This window comes from Euleptes europaea, chromosome 10 (genome assembly GCF_029931775.1).
Source record: "Euleptes europaea isolate rEulEur1 chromosome 10, rEulEur1.hap1, whole genome shotgun sequence".
Classification (NCBI taxonomy): Eukaryota; Metazoa; Chordata; class Lepidosauria; order Squamata; family Sphaerodactylidae; genus Euleptes; species Euleptes europaea.
In genome coordinates this window covers 74,632,917-74,640,725 of record NC_079321.1, presented here as the reverse complement: position 1 = coordinate 74,640,725, position 7,809 = coordinate 74,632,917, and the positions used below count along the sequence as shown (strand labels likewise).

The 7,809-nt window shown below is 47.3% G+C and overlaps 1 non-coding gene across 1 annotated transcript; it reads left to right on the top strand.

Moving 5' to 3' along the window:
* Positions 1 to 3,673: 3,673 nt before the first annotated feature.
* On the top strand, positions 3,674 to 3,745 carry TRNAE-CUC (transfer RNA glutamic acid (anticodon CUC)). The gene has a single exon. It is a non-coding gene; the product is annotated as a tRNA-Glu (tRNA).
* Positions 3,746 to 7,809: the final 4,064 nt, after the last annotated feature.

Sequence of the window (7,809 nt, the reverse complement as noted above, 5' to 3'; positions counted from 1 at the left end):
TACAGAGCCCAGAACTAAATTTCTTCTAAATTACCTTTCTTTTCTGATTCTAAGAAGCTGCTCTTTCTCCTCTCAAACGCCGATCCAGTTGTCTCCTATAGTGTCACTCTTTGCCTAAGCAGCCAAGAAAATTTGGGCTAAAGCCCAATTTAATGACTAGCATTTTTTGGTCAAATTATTTTAATGTTATTATTTATGACTAGGTTTTGTGTGACAGATTGTAATGGCCTTCGGTCGCAAACAATAAACTTTACAGTAGCCATAAGTAGGAAGTACTCCTAAAACAGGAGCACCAAAAATCAACAGAGTGAACAGGTAGGTTTATATGGGACAAGGTGGTCCTAATATATGTTGGGCCCAAGCCATTTAGGGCTCTAAAGGTCAATACCAGGACTTTGAATTGAGCCCCTAAGTAAATTGGGAGCCAGTGTAGATGGAACAAGACTGGAGTGATATGATCCTTATGACCCACTCTATTCAGTACTTTGGTCACAGAATTCTGTACCAACTACAGCTTATGGATGGTCTTCAAGGGCAGCCTATGTAGAGTGCACTGCAGTAATCTAATCTAGATGTCACCACATCATGCACCATAGTGGCAAGATCTTTCCTGCCTGGGAAGGGCTGAGCTGGTGAAAGGCACCCTTCATCACCACTGCCACCTCTTTATTAATCAGGCGGCCTGAGTCCAGGACCACCCCTGAGCTGTGAACCTTCTCCTTTAGGGGGAGTGCAACCACATCCAGAAGAGGAGATAACCCTTGGGCCAGTTAGTTTCTCTCAGCTTCACCTACCTGACAGGATAAAATGGAGGAAGAAAGAACAATGTTGTAAGCTGTTTTGTATGGCCACCGAGGAGAAAAGTGGGGTGTAAATATCTAAAATAAAATATATAATAAACAATCTTCATAAATCATCTTCAGAAGTAAAAGTGGGGAATTAAATAATTTTACCAATGATCTACTCAATAATAAATATTATTTTAAGGACTAAAGCATTTTTTTAAAACTGAATTTTGTATTTTTTGGCTGAATATGTTTGGAGGGGTCTTTTTTTGCAACAAATTTATTCTAAAATGTTTTTTGTCGTCTGCTGAATTTGACTCTGTGGACACAAATTCATATGCTGTTATTTTTTCCCCCCTCTGATTTTTTGAAAAATGCATGTATTTTCTAAAGCATTTGTTTCATCACTTCAGCAGGAAAGCGTGTGTAGTTTCATAATACCTACTTGTTCTTTTCAGATCTTAAAATGCCCCTTGGTTCTTATTTAGGGTATTTTACTCTCTCATTATTACATAATATTCTTCTCAGAATGTATTATTCATTCAATTTTAAAGACTGGGAAACAGCATTTTTACAGCCTCATAAAGGAGTTAGGAATAAGAATGTTAGGACAACTATACCTCTGATAAGAGGTTTCCTTGTATTGTCTGAAATTATGCAGATGTGGTGTTTTGAAGACTAACAAATATATCTGTGCATACACTTTTATTATCCAGAGCCTGTTTCTTCAGATGCAAATAACGATGTAGATCGTTATTGCTGACTTAGTAACCCACAGACCTTTCCCAACATGTAGATTGCAATGATTGAAACGGATTTCCTACTAAAGTAAGAACTAGAAATTACCATCTACTCTAGCAAGCCATAAGCAGGTTGGATGTGTAGTTGTATGATAATAAGGAAATGCAGGGTGATTGACAGTGGAGGCATTAGAAGGAAAAGAACATTGTGAGAATAATCTGTTGTAGTAGGTTAGAAGTAATATTCTGATATAGACTATAATTCTTGGTCTAAAAGGGCTGGTGGGAGTCAGAATTTGGGGCTCTCACCCACACGCGCAGGGTTCGATCCCGTTAGGAATTTTTCTTTAAAGTGCATTTTCACGATTGCTTAGAAGTGTTCAGGTTAATCCAACTACTTTCAATGGAAAACAGTGACTTAAATCTAGTACTGCCATTTCAGTGCGTTTGTTAACTGCTGTCTATTTAACTTGCTAATTGCAGTGCCTGTAAACCCAAACACTTGCTGACCCTGTACAGTACTTGCGTATGCCAGTGTGAAACAAAAATGAAATAGTCGCAGTGTGCGTGGAGTCGTGTGAGACTTCGATGCACTTGCGAAAAAGACTTCGATGCACTTGTGAGCATTGTACCTAAACATACAGTCGAATGTCCTGAATGGTTGACCTCCCCCCCCACCAGCAGGATTCCTCTACTCGAACAGTAGCGAGGCGCCCAGATATTCCAACAAGATATAATCTCCCTGCTCCTCATGCTTAAAGTTCTACCTGTTGGGTTTCTGTCCGATAGAACCACTGAGAGAAATGGCAAAGAGAACTAAGGCAGCAGCACAACGTCCTGAACGGCAAAACTGTGCCACCATTTTCCCAATTTTTTTTAGGGTGCAGAAAGAAAAAGGGGATGGGAAAGGGGGGGGAAGGGGAAGGGTAGAGTTTCTGCGCCCAGGTTTTGTCAATACACTGAAGACATAGCCCCAAAGATTTTTAACCTCTTAATGTAACCCTGTAGCGATCTCAGACTAAACAAAGCTAATATTTATAATGTCATGTTTGGCAGCTAATATTTATAATGTCATGTTTGGCATTGTGATCCGCAGGAGCCACAGGGTGGCCCAGAGCCGTTTGCCGTTTGGGGGGGGCGCGGGGGGGGGGGAAACGGCCTCGCCACTCTCCCTTTTACTCGTGCAAATTGGGGGGGGGCTCGGGGGGGGGGGGGACAAACAGCGTAAAGGGAACGGGAAAAGCCCAGCAGGAAGCCCTTCATTTTATCCACGCGACAATATGCTGTTTGTCCGTCTTCCATTTGAATCCCGCCTTGCAGGGTGACGTCAGACCCCTCCCCCACTCTTCCCCCTCCCCCACTCTTCCCCCTCCCCCACTCTTCCCTCTCCTCTCCCCCCTCTCTCCTCCCCTCCCCCTCCCCCGAGCAGTCTGGACGAAGCGGTGACGCCTAAAGAACCTACAATAATCCCCTTTCTTAACTGTGCTTGATAGGAAACCGACGGGAAGGGAGCGGAAGCCACAGAAATCGGGGTGGGGGGGAGAGAAGGGGGCTCTTCGCCCTCCGGCATCACGCTTCCCCCTCCCCTCACTGAGGGAAACCGGAAACTACGGCTCTGACCCTTCTCCCCCGAGCGCAAGTAAGGCCTTCCGGTTCTTTCTAGGCGCTCCACCTCGCTGGGCTTCCGCGGCCACCGACAGCTCGGCGGTTCCAAAGTAGCCGGAAAGAGCGCCGCTTCCGTCCCCGGCAGCCCCCCCTCCCTTTTTTTTCAAGCGCAGCCGCCGGCGGACCATTGGTCCGCCGGCGGCTGCGCTTGAAAAAAAAGGGAGGGGGGGCTGCCGGGGACGGAAGCGGCGCTCTTTCCGGCTACTTTGGAACCGCCCCCTCGTGTATCGTCGATAGGTCGGAAGCGGCGCTCTTTCCGGCTAGTTTGGAACCGCCCCCTCGTGTATCATCGATAGGCCGGAAGCGGCGCTCTTTCCGGCTACTTTGGAACCGCCCCCGCGTGTATCGCCGATAGGTCAGTTTTTCCCCCAAGAGGCGGGATGATCTTTATGACGCGTCAAAATAAAGTCTGGGAACAGCGGCAGAGGAGACCAATGGGAAACGTTCTGCAGGAAGAGAAAGAAAGAAAGTGGTCCGTGGAGTTCCCTGGTGGTCTAGTGGTTAGGATTCGGCGCTCTCACCGCCGCGGCCCGGGTTCGATTCCCGGTCAGGGAAAGTTTGTTTTCCTAATTAAGTTTTCTTGCTGGGTTTCCTCCCTTGTCGTTACGGTTTATGGGACCTTGTTTTCTCCCTCGGTTTTGCTTTGACAAATGACGGCTTATCGCATGCTTAATTAAAATTCACCAGGGGTCAAGGGAGGGGTGGTTGCCCCATCCTTTTTTTTTTTTTTTGCTTTTAAAATGTGCAACGTGTTGTTTTACGCTTCAGCTCCTGATCCACGCACTTTTAAAGCTGCACGGCTGTCCGCTTCTGATAAGAACATAAGAAAGGCCATGCTGGATCAGACCCAAGGTCCATCAAGTCCATCAGTCTGTCCACACAGTGGCCAACCAGGTGCCTCCAGGAAGCCCTCAAACAAGAAAACTGCAGCAGCATCCTGCCTGTGTTCCACTGCACGTAATATAACAGGCCTGCTCCTCTGATCCTGGAGAGAATAGGCGTGCATCATGACTACTATCCATTCTAACTAACAGCCATGAATAGGCTCTCCTCCATGAATATTTCCACTCCCCTCTTAAAGCCTTCCAAGTTGGCAGCCATCACCACATCCTGGGGCAGGGAGTTCCACCATTTAACTATGCATTCCCTTCATTCTGTTGCTACTGCTATCGCCTTAAGGGCAGCTTTAGCCGTTTTTGTGTTCTGCGGACGCCCCACAAAAGGATTTAGGTTTTCCGGGCAGGGAGACCATCATTGACGGTCCGCCGGAGTGTCGTCTACTTAAACTTGTCAGGCTGCTGTTAAAAGCAGAAAGAAGCAGGACCAGTTTTTTTTTTTTTTAAGCTGGTAGCTGATTGTAGTGCCACGCTAACCACGGCATAGAAGATTTCCCACGTATTGTCCCGGGTTACTGACCCCACCTTTGCATTTGGCATTTTCTCCAGCGGCTGCAAAACAAACCACAAAGCAAACCACAAAGCTGGGTGCTGTAGCTTGGATTTCCAGGCCTTTAAAGATGGTTTGATCTCTAGGCAGTAGCAAGTGGCATATAAGGCTTTCTTTGCCACGACAAGCAGCCCCATCTAACAGACCACGCTGAGCGTGTGTGTTTTCCTGGTTAGTTTGCAATCATAGCCACGTGCCACTTATTCTAAACCCTGTTCCAAGAGAAGATCCATTCTTCTTTTCCTTTTTAAAGAAAGATCCCAGGCCAAACCCTGGAAGAAGAACATGTTTGTTTTATGAAGACAAGGGGCAGTCTGCTGGATCAGGCCATTTTCCACTCATGTTGTAGCAGGGTAATAGTACATGATCATGGAAATGTTTTAAAGCAACAAATACAAATTTCTGGTGAATACGGAAAGTCCAATGCAGCACCGGCAATCAGTTCGATTGACAAAAGTGCTGGAATGTTCATCAGAACCTGACACCAGGCCAGACTTTCCTTTGAGCCCTCCACATGGCTGAACCAACTTCAGCATAAGCACGTGTAGCAGCGTGGAGTATGACCTGTTGAGCAGCTCACCACATGGGCCCACGGCAGCATGTGAATTGTTTCCATGCCGCTGCTAGATTAAGCAGTCAGATGAGGTTAATGGCATGGAACATCCTCATGCAATGAACGGAAATGTGGGGCAAGCTGCATTTCCAATTTATTGCAACGATGTCATGAAATATAGAACATGTTTCAGCTGGTTCCCACGTGGCTGGCACAGGGTGAAGACTGCCCCTTTCTGTGAGCCAGTACTTTGAATCCCTTAAGGACTCTCTCTCTAAAAGGCATACCACATGCAGTGGTGTGAACCCCTCCTTCCTCTGTTTTGATCTGTTTCAGCATGGTCAGAAATAGGCAGGCTCTGCCTGGTAAACTATTGTATGATACGGTTACTCTGGAGGTTACTTTAACAGTTATTTTCTCATTCTGCAGAGGCTCAAAGCTGATTGCGGAGTCCCTGCCAAGAAGGAGCAAATTACTGAAAAAATACTGCAGAGGTATTCCACAAGGGGGGGTATCACAATCCCTCTTTACCCGTCCTGTGCTTGTTTGTTTGTCAGAATGTTTATTTGGAGTTTTAATTTTCTCCTTCTCGGTCCTCTTTACTTATTTCATCTCAGAAGAAATGAGACACCAGAGGCTTTTTCAAGTTAACACACAAATAACAGAGATTTATTAAACACTGTCCAAGGGATGGATTTGGAGGGAAATGTTTGGGTAGGAGAAGCATAGAACCAGAGCTATTTTATAAGTTTCACTTCAGATAAGGCATAGAACTTAGATGGCTTAGTTGGAGGAGGAGGAGGAGAGTTAGTTTTTTATATGCTGACTTTCTCTACCATTTAAGGAAGAATCAAGCCAGCTTACAATCACCTTCCCTTCCCCTCTCCACAACAGGCACCTTGTGAGATACAAGGGGCTGAGAGAGCATGACTAGCCCAAGGCCACCCAGCTGGCTTCGTGTGTAGGAGTGGGGAAACAAATCCAGTTCACCAGATTAGCCCCCGCCGCTCATGTGGAGGAGTGGGAAATCAAACCCGGTTCTCCAGATCAGACTCCAAACCACCACTCTTAACTACTACACCACACTGAATTCTTAGATTCAGTTCACAAATTCAGTTCAGATCCCAGAACTTCTTACAGATGTTACTACTGAGACTCTGCTGCCTAGCTACCAGGGAAGACAGAGACCATACAATCTCTCTTCCCCAGAGAAACACAGAAGTTTCTCCTCAGATCTCTTTTCCAGTTCTCTCTACAGATCTACCCCACTTTTCTGGGGCAGTAATCCCTAAACAACCCCCTGTATCTGGAATATCTCCTTCCCAGAGCCCAATTCCCTTCCAGTGACCTGAGAAAGGGACCCTTTCCTCCCAGTCTCTGCCTGTCACTCCACAGGATTTGTTTCACACCAGCTTAGGCAAACCTGAACCCTCAGGCCCACCCAAAAAGTACTGGAGGGGCAGGCTGCTGGCCACGCTGCCCGGCACATACAAGCCACGAGCACGGCCGCCCAGAAAGGGAAGCGGGGCAGCAATTTTCAAGCAGCAGGAGGGGTGCAAGGAAACGTGGGGCAGGGGGGGCCACCTGCTCAGGGTGGGGCCTCACCTCAGGGGGCTCATGATTTGGAATCCATTTATCAGATTGTGTCCGTGATTGCAGGGCGTATGGATGCGATTGCAGGGCGTATGGATACGCTGGAGCGGAGGAATGCCAGGGAACCCAGGGAGGGCAGTGATTCTGCCCCTTCGCCGACACGGGAGAGCTGCGCACCTCCCAGGCTCTCAGAAACAGGTGAGTCCCTACTGCACACGCAGTCACGGGCCACAACATCTACTGGGGAGTCCTTAGTTAACAATCAGGCAATGGACTTGCCACCCCCTTACCAGTCCAGTGAGGCACTGCCTGCCTTAGGGGCCCCGCAGCTCTCCGGGCTGGGGCAGCGGCCTTCCGGGCTGGGGCTGCGGCCTTCTCGTCAGCCTGCGGCCACTGCCCAAGATCAAACGTCAGTGATCAACCAGGTGTGGTAAGGACAGCAAGCCACTGACCTCCGGGGGATGCTGGATATGGGAGCCACAGGGCCCACTCCGGTGGCTATGCAGCCTCCTGCCGCAGCTGTGTTTGGCCAGGGCCCTCAGCCTTGGTTGATAACCTCTCTACCATCAGTGCAGAGGACATTATTTTATTTTATGACATTATGTCATCCATGCCAATGGACACAGGTAGGTGACACTTGGGTGCAGTATCTTTTAATAATTTAGCAAAACGGAGGCTTAATGATCACTGAAATTCAACATTTAAACTCTGCTTGTAGCCACCATACATCAATGCTCGTTTTAGGAAGTTCTCTTCTGTTTTAGAGTGAACAGCTACCTATTTTATCCACCACATTTCTCCTGTGCAATGCGTACCTGCATGTAGAAGGAATGTATTGCATAAAGCATGTGCCCATACATCACACAAGTGCCTCTGTGAAAGGCCAGCTGTTTAGAAGAATTCCCTGACCCAAACCATATAACTCCTTAAGCTTATAAGGAACTAGCGGTTATGTCTTTTGCTTCTAGAACACGTCAAAGAAGTTCAAGCGTGGCAGCAGTTTCCTAGTATTGTCTTGAGAAAGGTT